This window comes from Haliotis cracherodii, unplaced genomic scaffold, assembly GCF_022045235.1.
Source record: "Haliotis cracherodii isolate W230 unplaced genomic scaffold, xgHalCrac1.p SCAF_11, whole genome shotgun sequence".
Classification (NCBI taxonomy): Eukaryota; Metazoa; Mollusca; class Gastropoda; order Lepetellida; family Haliotidae; genus Haliotis; species Haliotis cracherodii.
Genome location: NW_027266266.1, coordinates 2,377,966 through 2,389,498, shown reverse-complemented (window position 1 = coordinate 2,389,498; position 11,533 = coordinate 2,377,966). Strand labels below are relative to the sequence as shown.

The following is an 11,533-nucleotide window of genomic DNA, read 5'->3' as shown; positions in this document are numbered from 1 at the left end:
TGATGACTGCATTTATGCAGACAATAAAGGCCCTTTTAAATAGAAAACCAATTAATATCGAGTGTGTTAAGGGAATTCTTTAAAGAGCTTGTTTATCTGACATGTGCTGAAATAACACAAGTGACCTTAACATTTCTATGAATTAAGAATGAAATTTTCAAAGATAAATTTCTTTCAGGTGTCGCCGTTGCCACCCACCTCAATCGCCACCCACCTCAGTTGCCTCCCGCCTCAGTCGCCATCCGCCTCAGATGCCACCCGCCTCAGTCGCCACCCGCCTCAGTTGTCACCCGCCTCAGTTGTCACCCATCTCAGTGCCCACCCATCTCAGTTGCCACCCACCTCAGTTGCCACCCACCTCAGTTGCCACCCGCCTCAGTTGCCACCCATCTCAGATGCCAGCCGCGTCAGTTGCCACCCATCTCAGTTGCCACCCGCCTCAGTTGCCACCCACCTCAGTTGCCACCCACCTCAGTTGCCACCCGCCTCAGTTGCCACCCACCTCAGATGCCACCCGCCTCAGTTGTCACCCGCCTCAGTTGCCACCCGCCTCAGATGCCAGCCGCCTCAGTTGCCACCCATCTCAGTTGCCACCCGCCTCAGATGTCACCCGCCTCAGTTGTCACCCGCCTCAGTTGCCACCTGCCTCAGTTGCCACCCGCCTCAGTTGCCACCCACCTCAGTTGCAAGCCATCTCAGTTGTCAACCGCCTCAGTTGCCATCCGCCTCAGATGCCACCCGCCTCAGTTGCCACCCATCTCAGTTGCCACCCGCCTCAGATGCCACCCGCCTCAGTTGTCACCCGCCTCAGTTGCCACCCGCCTCAGATGCCACCCGCCTCAGATGCCACCCGCCTGAGTTGCCACCCACCTCAGTTGTAAGCCATCTCAGTTGTCAACCGCCTCAGTTGCCATCCGCCTCAGATGTCACCCGCCTCAGTTGCCACCCGCCTCAGTTGTCACCTGCCTCAGATGCCAGCCATCTAAGTTGTCACCCGCCTCAGTTGCCACCTGCCTCAGTTGCCACCCGCCTCAGTTGCCACCCACCTCAGTTGCCACCCACCTCAGTTGCCACCCGCCTCAGTTGCCACCCACCTCAGATGCCACCCGCCTCAGTTGTCACCCGCCTCAGTTGCCACCCGCCTCAGATGCCAGCCGCCTCAGTTGCCACCCATCTCAGTTGCCATCCGCCTCAGATGCCACCCGCCTCAGTTGTCACCTGCCTCAGTTGCCACCTGCCTCAGTTGCCACCCGCCTCAGTTGCCACCCACCTCAGTTGCAAGCCATCTCAGTTGTCAACCGCCTCAGTTGCCATCCGCCTCAGTTGCCATCCGCCTCAGATGCCACCCGCCTCAGTTGCCACCCATCTCAGTTGCCACCCGCCTCAGATGCCACCCGCCTCAGTTGTCACCCGCCTCAGTTGCCACCCGCCTCAGATGCCACCCGCCTCAGATGCCACCCGCCTCAGTTGCCACCCACCTCAGTTGCAAGCCATCTCAGTTGTCAACCGCCTCAGTCGCCATCCGCCTCAGATGTCACCCGCCTCAGTTGTCACCCGCCTCAGTTGCCACCTGCCTCAGTTGCCACCCGCCTCAGTTGCCACCCACCTCAGTTGTCAACCGCCTCAGTTGCCATCCGCCTCAGATGCCACCCGCCTCAGTTGCCACCCGCCTCAGTTGTCACCTGCCTCAGATGCCAGCCATCTCAGTTGTCAACCGCCTCAGTTGTCACCCGCCTCAGTTGCCACCCATCTCAGTTGCCACCAACCTCAGTTGCCACCCGCCTCAGATGTCACCCGCCTCAGATGCCACCCGCCTCAGTTGTCACCCGCCTCTGTTGCCACCCGCCTCTGTTGCCACCCATCTCAGTTGCCACCTGCCTCAGTTATCACCCGCCTCAGTTGTCACCCGCCTCAGTTGCCAGCCATCTAATTTGTCACCCGCCTCAGTTGCCACCCACCTCAGATGCCAACCGCCTCAGTTGCCACCCGCCTCAGATGCCACCCACCTCAGATGCCACCCACCTCAGATGCCACCCACCTCAGTTGCCACCCACCTCAGTTGCCACCCGCCTCTGTTGCCACCCACCTCAGATGCCACCCACATCAGTTGCCACCCACCTCAGATGCCACCCACCTCAGATGCCACCCACCTCAGATGCCACCCACCTCAGTTATCACCCGCCTCTGTTGCCACCCATCTCAGTTGTCACCCGCCTCAGATGCCACCCGCCTCAGTTGCCACCCGCCTCAGATGCCACCCACCTCAGATGCCACCTGCCTCAGTTGTCACCCGCCTCAGATGCCACCCGCCTCAGTTGCCACCCGCCTCAGATGCCACCCACCTCAGATGCCACCCGCCTCAGTTGCCACCCGCCTCAGATGCCACCCACCTCAGATGCCACCCGCCTCAGTTGTCACCCGCCTCTGTTGCCACCCGCCTCAGTTGTCACCTGCCTCAGATGCCACCCGCCTCAGATGCCACCCGCCTCAGATGCCACCCGCCTCTGTTGCCACCCGCCTCTGTTGTCACCCGCCTCAGATGCCACCCGCCTCAGATGCCACCCGCCTCAGATGCCACCCGCCTCTGTTGCCACCCGCCTCTGTTGCCAAACGCCTCAGTTGCCACCCGCCTCTGTTGCCACCCGCCTCTGTTGCCACCCGCCTCTGTTGCCACCCGCCTCAGATGCCACCCACCTCAGATGCCACCCGCCTCAGATGCCACCCGCCTCTGTTGCCACCCGCCTCAGATGCCACCCGCCTCAGATGCCACCCGCCTCAGTTGCCACCCGCCTCAGTTGCCACCCGCCTCAGTTGTCACCTGCCTCAGATGCCAGCCATCTCAGTTGCCACCCGCCTCAGTTGCCAGCCATCTCAGTTGCCACCCGCCTCAGTTGCCAGCCATCTCAGTTGCCACCCGCCTCAGTTGCCACCCGCCTCAGATGCCACCCATCTCAGCAGCTCAAAGTGTGAACAGCGAATAGTCTCGTGAAGCTCAAACATATGGTCAAATGTGTGTGTGACGTCACCAACCTCCAACCCCATCTAACAATGTTATGCAACGACGCTCTGGTTGGACATGTCGAACGTGCTCTACTCGAGTAACAACCTTGCACTATTCAGGGGACACGAGCCAGACTATGGAAATTAATTTCGTGTCTAAAACCATTGCATTCACAATGTTTTACCAATTATAGTCCCATGTTTCCACGTCCATAATCCACACAATGTTGCTGCAATATTGAGTCAGTGTTGTAAGACTAACTGACTGAACATCTCATGCTGTCCCTAACAGGCGTGCAAGTCCTATTAGTCAACTTATCATAATTTATCATCCAAAACTGGCTCCCACAGGAGATATTGCTTGGATGAGATCAAGCGATATCTACACTGTAGATATCGCTGCAATGAAATTACATCACAATGCTTTGCAGACCATTGTGACATCACTGGTTACCATGACGTCACAATCAAATGACATCACTAATGGCTCTGCTACTGAAGCTGTTAGCAGTACTTTTTACACTGAAGACACTGCTAATTACTGTCTCCAAATTGAAAATGTTGGAAGAATGATGTTGGATGATAAATAAAATCTCACCCTCGTGTCTTTTGACATCAAATATATCAACACTCGTTGATAAAAGCGGCAAAAATCCTCGAAATCCTCAAAAGACACTCGGGTGAGATTCTCTATGTGTATAAAAAAATATCATTTCAGAAATACACCGCCATCTACTATAGGTTCTTAGAAACTTCTTTATTTTATTTGACAAGAATCTTACAAGAAAGCACTTTAATAGGCAGTGAGACGATGGGGTAGCCTATTGGATAAATCATTCGCTCGGCAAGCCGAAGACCCGGTTCGATTCCCCACATTGGTTGACCGTCTCCGCGGTCTAGTGGTAGAGCGTCTGTCCGGAGAGCGGAAGGTCCGGGGTTCGATCAGTTGTTACAGACGTTGGTTTTACATGTAAATTAATGTGGTGTGTAGAGATTAGCGTAAATGGGTCGCTTAGTGTTATATACTCCGACTTGTTGAGCGGATGCACATAGCAGACGGCGTTATCATGTTCACTTTGTGAAAACATTTCTCCGTTTCTGTGTATAGTCAATGTTCACATGAGTCTCCCACTTTCATTTTGGACTGTCACTAATCGGAACAGTCAAACCAGCTGCTGATAGAATGATGTACCACTACCGTCGCTACCACCGCTACTACATCACCACTGTTACTAACACCGCCACCACCACGTACCACTGCAACTACCGCTAGTGCAACTACTCCTACAACTAGTTTGATTGATTGATTGATTGATTGTTGATTAACGCCGCACTCAACAATATTCAAGCTATATGACGGCGTTCTGTAAATAATCGAGTCTGGACAAGACAATCCAGTGATTGACATCACGAGCATCGATCCTAGCACTTGGACACGACATGCATCAACCAAGTCAGCGAGCCTGACCACCCGATCCCGTTAGTCGCCTCTTACGGCAAGCATGGGTTGCTGAAGGCCTATTCTACCCCGGATCTTCACGGGTCACTACAACTTGTCGTAGGAGGCGACTAACCGGATCGCGTGGTCAAGGTCACTGAAATGGTTGAAAGGGTGGATACAAACAGATGTACTTTACCTATGTGAGGAATGTGTATATATACAGCGGTAGTTCACGTATGTGAGGTCCCTTGATATGTGTAAATTTACATGAATTGTGCATGAGTATTGTGTGAGTATGGCGTCTGTGGTCAGTAACAGTGGGACTTCAGAACAACAACTTTATTTTTTCACCCAGGACCATCGCTGTTGCGCTGTCCCCCTAGTTGTCGTAAGATCAGCATTAAGGAGTAATGCAGGGTAATTATGAAAATATTATTATTATTTACAGATTAAAATAAAAAATGCAGCAAAGAGGGTTTGGGTGATCCTGGCACAGTCGGGCTGGTTAGGCTAATCATCAGCTCAGGGCCCTTGCCCCCTCTACACGCAGCCCAGACAGCGAATGGGACTTCTCCCAGGAAGCGCTGCCAAGTCAAACCCAACCAGAACATTTCGGAGAATGTGATGACTCCCCAACACTGCAGCCTTCTGCATTACCCAGATTGTCAGAAGGGCCGTATTCCTGGTAGCAAACCCGGGTAGTCTCCCAATGTCAGTCAACAGATTGGGAGGTACCAAACCTAAGACACCGAGAACAATGAGGAGTCGGACAACTTGGTACGCAAGCGTGACATTTCGAAAGCGAGGTCCGCATATTTGCTATGTTTGTCCTCAGTCTTGTCAATCACATTAGTGTCAAAGGGGACAAAAAATTCAATGATATAAATGATTTCATTTCATTTATCAAAAAGGACAAGATCAGGTTTGTTAGCGTGGATACGTCTGAGGCTGTAAATGGGCCTATTCCAAAGAATTTTGTATTTATCAGTTTACATGACGCCCTCTACATATTCCGGGTCGTATCATGGCTGGGCCTGTGTCAAAACCACAAGCATAGCGAAGACGGTAATAAAATGATCGAGCTACCCCATCATGTCGTTTAAGATACTGTGTTTGAGGCAAAGCTGGGCACTCACAATGTGTTGGACAGTCTCATTAATTTCCTTACATAATCTACATTTCATATCAACATTTTGACATAAAATCACACATTGACGGTTTCGAGTGGGAAGTGACTGGTCCTGAGCAGCAAACATAAAGCCTTCTGTTTCACTTTTCAGGTCAGATGACTTCATCCAAGCAAAGGACTCTGCAGGATTGCTGATCTTCTCAACACACTGCACATAAACTCGATGCAGTGGTTGTTCAGGTAGCCTCTCCTTTAAAAACTGAGTCTGGGCCGACCTGCTATGGCACTTCGCTTGGTTGACACTCATTTCTGTACCATCCAGCAGTACAGAACCATCAACAAAATCAACACCGGCATTGAAATTATGTCCCACATCCTTGGCTCGTTTTTTGATAACTGTGGAATGTCTTGTTTTCATCATGAGTCTTGACATGCTTCACAAGAGGATCATCAGACAAATAAATGTGTGCAAAAGTGCACAAAACAATTCTATCATGAAGAGCCCCAACGTTAACCAAACCACGTCCTCCCATAATGATTGGTAAATATACACATGCACAAAAGTTAAGCGCCACCCACCATATTTGTAAGCTGTTACTTTTGGCACTTAATGATAACTATTATAACGAGATGTATGATTGTAATAAGCCATATATTAAACCTCATGTGATGCAAAAGTTTTCCCAAAGCAAGTTTATCTTGTGTTCCAAAAGAATATGCGCAGAATGGAATTTTACCGAAGACCAGAAATTGAAGGATTAGAAAACATTGAAAAACCTTTTTTGTCATGTAACTGTCATGATATCAGCAGACCATATCAGGTGTCACATAGACACCCTAGGGAGTGCAGAGTCTATTGCAAGACAGACACGTGCTTCTCTGAGGCAAACAGATCCATTCTGCATGAAGTGCGGCTTCAAGCCCAGCGAGATTTTGAACTGGGGGATCACGATGTCTGATTTTCCGGCCAAGAATGTCCCAGATATGCTCAATCGGATTAAGATCCGGACTACAGGCCGGCCAAGGAAGAGTGGCAATAGCTTCTTGACGCAAATAAGCCAAAACTGCCCGAGATCTGTGTGATCTAGCATTGTCGTCCATGTAAACAGGTCTTGTCTGAAGAGGATGGTTGTCAAAATGAGGGACTACCACTGGACGAAGAAGGGCATCTTGGTATTGTTGGCCATTCAGGTTTCCACGAATTGTCACCAGCGGAAGTTTTGCAGCCGAAGGAAACACAACCCCATATCATGACAGACCCCCCGCCACATGTTACGGTCTTCTTGTTGATCCTTGGTGCAAAACGAGTGTTACGTTGCCTCCAAACACGTATTCGACCATCAACAGTTCGTAGCAGCATTCGACACTCGTCAGACCTATGGATCCTTCTCCAGTTGGCCAAGTTCTATCGTCTACGGGCACGATACCATAACAGACGATTCCGCATGTGCCTCTCAGTCAGTTGAGGACGTTTTATTGGTCTTCTGGCGTTATAACCAGCCGCTCTGAGGCGACGCCTTACGGTCATCGTCTCGAGTCTCTGATAGGTAATCCACTGCAGTCTTAAATCTGTTGAAGTGGCAAATGGATTTCGTCTGACTATCCTGAAAAGACGTCTATCCTCTCTGTTAGAGGTCTTTCTTGGCCTACCAGACCTATGCCTGTCATTGACATCATTGGTTTGACCATGTTTGACATATCAAACGAGTGATAACACTGTGATGACGACCCTTTTGTCTTACAATGGCCCTGCATGACATGCCAGCATTTTTCATGCCTATCACTTGCCATCTTTCAGAGTTCGTTAACATTCTCCTCACCATGGCTGATTTTCAACCTCTATTGGAAGGGGAATCTCACACAGGAGCAAAATGCAACCACGTGTCTGAAATTTAAATTTCACTATTTATAGGGTAGGGGAACTGCAGCAACACGTAAAGCACGCTTTCCCACACGTGAAATCAAGAGACTATGAATATGGTGGCGCTTAACTTTTGTGCATGTTTATATAAGCGATTGAGGGAAGCGCGAGGGTGGTGGAATCTATTGTCTGACATGATTCTTCGTGTGAGGGGGTCAATACCCTGAATTTCTTGTTTCGTCCAGTCAACAACACCAAAAGAATATGAAAGGACGGGTACAGCATAAGTATTTGTGGCTTTTACTTTGTTGCGAGCATTCAGCTCTGAACTCCAGATTTTCTTAAGTCTACATTTGTACTCTGCCCGAAGTTTTTCCTTGATGTGGGCATTCTGGAGTTTGTCCCTAATCTGCATCCCTAAGTACGGATAGGCCTGACCTTCCACGAGATGGTCAATAACTCCTCCAAGTAAACTGATTGATCCTCCCTCTTCTACCTTGCCACGTTTCAGATGAAGAATGTTGCATTTGTCGAGTCCAAAGGACATGCCGATATCATTAGAAAAGGACTCGACACGGAGAATCTGTTTTTTGAGTGTAGATCCTCCATTGGCAATAAGTTCAAGGTCATCCATGTAAAGGAGTAAGGGGTGTTGGGGATCTCTGCTGAGGAGGTCCAGGATGATAACCTTCCTCTTTGCTGAGCAAAAAGCTTAAAGGAGGATTTAGTGATGAAACCGGGACTGCTTCATGACATGCAGGACAGACGCAGGTGTTGTTCGCAGTTACAGCCAAGTTTATTACTGATAAATTTTTAAACCCTGAAACAATTGTAAAACATTCATTACACAAAACATACATATATGCTGACATCAAATATTTCATTACATTTGATGATATACAAAATGCCATAACTACTAATTGATAAACTTACATCTCATCAAGACTTAATTAATCCTATATCATAAACATACTTAACCCGCATGTATACTTATATATACGTATCATATAAATAGATTAACATAAACGTGACATGATACATTTTCTATCATGTGTACATACAATATACAATATATGAGAAATCTATATAAAACCTAGTAAACCCACCAAGTGTGTGGACCTGGGTTCATCAGTCCAGACACAGACCTCTGCTCCAGTAATACAGCTACATCTGCACCACAAATAAACGTATATATATACACACTGTTCAGACCAATCTGATAGCAGCAATATTACTACAAACCGATCCATAGTGTTATTGCAGAGTAACTTAAAACATTTCTAAAATATAATAGTAAAACCCTGATTCATTCATGCATTATACATTCCTACATTACACATTCATATCTACCAATAGGTAACCTAGCAACACATATGTTTCACATTCTTACTTTCATACTTCATACGTTCATACATCAGCCCAACAGTGATTGAAGATTTAGTAAAATAGTATTTGAGGCCTATTTTAGCGCTCACTGAATTATTTACCTTACGTAAATAATAACACTTGTAATGCATACAGAAATACAACTAATTACTATGATCTAGCTAATATTTACAACATGACAAAAACAGCCAAATTATCAACAGCATAAACACAATATACCTACAAATCCTAGGAATATGTACAAACAATAAAATATATTCAAAAGACCAACTCTTAAAAGTGAATCCCAAAGTCCATAAATTAAACACAACAATTAGTCCAAATTGTGAATTCCACAACGTCCAATACTATACGTGTGTTCGACAGTAACATCAAATGTGATATAAACTGTAGTAAAAACTAAACCCTCTAAACTGGAGACAGTAAGCTAGAAAGTTAAACACAAAGGGGCTGTGAGGGGCGCGCTTGGGCAGGCTATTGTGTGATAGTGCACTAGGTGATTGAGGCTGTGGCAAAGTACTCATGCAGTAAGCTGAAACAGAGAACTAGGAGAGCTGAAGTGTGAACTATATAATGTTTAAAACATGCTTGACTGAATATTTCATTCAGTAAAAATCTAAACTAATAAAACTCTCAAAATATATACAACTATCCGATCCTCTCACAATGACAAACAGAAAAGCAAAGGACTGAAAGAATCGCCCTGAAATATTCCTATTCTTATAGAAATGGGTTCCGGAGTCACCACCTGCCCCTGCGAATACATCTCAAGTTGAGTTGACCAGCAATTCATTAAAGACTTGAGTAAAACAAGTAGTCGCTCGGGGAGGTTAAAACATTCCAGTGACTTCAAAATCCGTTCGTGAGGTACAGAATCATAGGCTTTTCTGTAGTCTATTATTATTATTATTATTTGAGACCTTGTCAGTGGGAACTACACATTTTCTCATGCAGGAAACACCACCAATAACAACTGGGACCAAATACATTTTAATGATGATATTATACCTGATACTGTAAACGTCTCTCCACATTCAACACACCGATAAGATCTTAGCGCAGCACTTAGGGTGACATGCTGACGGTGCGATTTGATTCTTCTTTATTTGTATCTTGTTGAGCCCGCCTTTACAAGCCAAAAAACATGTTGAAATTAATTTTAAAAAATGGCTTCCAAATTATTTGATCTTTTTATGATTATTTTCATAATGGAATAATATACACAAGGAAAAAAGTTAAGCACACCCCTATTTCTGAACCATGACAAATGGCAAAAATCATGGCATTGGATGACTGACCACAGGAGCTGGACTATACCAATGTCATCGGATAGAACAAACATTTGACTACAAATAAAGAAGATATTGATGAGTTGTGATTGAAATTTACTGACAAAAACATCATGGCAACACAGGTTCTGTTTTTTACCTTAGACAATACCTCAAAAAAGTATGGAGCTGCTGGATTAATTAAACGAGTTACGTTTGATGTTTCATGTGAAAATGTCCCTTAAAGTCTCTATTTGACATGACACGTAAAACAGATCAGTTGCGGGTGCCACGTGCCCGGATGACGCATTCCACCCTAAGTCTCATGCCTCCAGTCTGACGTTGGATCTGTTGATCTGTTGATGCAATTGGCGTAAATCTTGTACAGGAGGATCTCGTGCCTGTATGCGCCGCCCAAGATTATCCAAAAATGTTCAAGGGGGTTCATCGCTGGCCTGGGTAGAGTCGTTGCATTGGCCCTCATGTAATCCACGAGTGCATGCGAACAATGAGACCTGGCATTGTCATCCATGTACTGAGGTCGAGTAGAAAGAGGATGGTTGTCAAAATGAGGAACGACGACTGGCCTCAAAACATCCCTGATGTACTGAGCCCCACTTAAGTTGCCCCTTATGGTGATCAAATCCAACATGCAATCATGAGAGATACACCCCCAAACCATTACCGAGCCCCCGCCATTTGCAACAGTCGGTTTAATGTTCAGTCGCGCAATACACCATGCTAAATGAGCAGCTTTGTGGTGATCTCTCAACAAGGGACGCTTTATGACTCATCTAGCCCTCAGTCCTGCTGCTTTCAGGCGGTTTCTAATGGTTCTGGTGCTGAAACGACAATTGGGCATCCACAGCTGTTTCAGACGAGTACTTTTTAAAAGGGGTTCTCGTCATATGAGACAAAGAAGGTCCCTGTCTTTGTGATGCGTGGTCACAGGTCTTCCGGATCTGGGACGATCCTGTACATCACCGGTCTGAGCATGTTTCTCGACTAAACGGCTTACGACAGTGTGATGACATACCAAATTCCAACCAATGGCATTACAAGACATTCCTGCGTTAAGCATGCAAAATTATTTGCCATCTTGTGGCGTTTGATAATCGTCCTCATGCGATGGTCACACAATATCATGGAATAACTGTTTAAAACCGAGCAGAAGAGTGCAATTTTAACGTTTGGATATACTGCTTTTAGAGAGGATAGATACTCGGGCATACCATGCATGGCACGTGAGCTTTCGTCACCCATGACTGATTACATCATCTCAATTATACCTTTCATGACTGTTACATATATTGGGACCAAACAATAATGAAATATATTAACATTTTTTCTTTGTGCATATATCAAATACAAAATACATTACTTTTCATATGAATAAAATATACAGAGGACAGATATCAGAACCAATGAGAGAGAGCTATCATGCCACC

The 11,533-nt window shown here is 46.6% G+C and overlaps 1 pseudogene; it reads left to right on the top strand.

Moving 5' to 3' along the window:
- Positions 1-727: 727 nt before the first annotated feature.
- On the top strand, positions 728-2,989 carry LOC139456021 (proline-rich protein 36-like; annotated as a pseudogene).
- Positions 2,990-11,533: the final 8,544 nt, after the last annotated feature.